The following is a 518-nucleotide window of genomic DNA, read 5'->3' on the forward strand; positions in this document are numbered from 1 at the left end:
TCCTATGATTTCTGATGTCATGGGGTTGGCTACAAGCAACATTTATGGGTGATATTGCTTCTGGGTAAAGAAGGAATCCACCTTTATGTGCATTAACCAAGCTGAGAGGAGTAAGTCAAGTCATGTAGTGGGCCAAGGTTCTAAAATGCAATTCAAACCTGCATAAACACCCCGAAAGGCTGGAAAAGCAAGAAACTTATGTTTGGCACAAAGTGTATTTGTCCCTGGAAGTTTTGGATAGTAGTACAATTTTTTGGTGTAAACGCCTAAATAATGCATACACTCCAGTATTTACCCACCTAAGCGATAAGCGCGACCTTGGTACGGGCTTAATATGAAAATACAGTGAGAAAAGTTCGGGTTTTTCGATCACTTACCTGGTCCCGCTGCGATCCAGCGTCGATCTCCAGCGTCGGGTGCCTTCTCCGGGAAGAAGAAGCCGGCCGGCTTCTCCTTCCGTGCGTGTACGTCGGCGCGTACGATGACGTTGGCACGTGTGCGGGAAATTCAAATTGAAA

This window comes from Pyxicephalus adspersus, chromosome 10 (genome assembly GCF_032062135.1).
Source record: "Pyxicephalus adspersus chromosome 10, UCB_Pads_2.0, whole genome shotgun sequence".
Taxonomy (NCBI): Eukaryota; Metazoa; Chordata; class Amphibia; order Anura; family Pyxicephalidae; genus Pyxicephalus; species Pyxicephalus adspersus.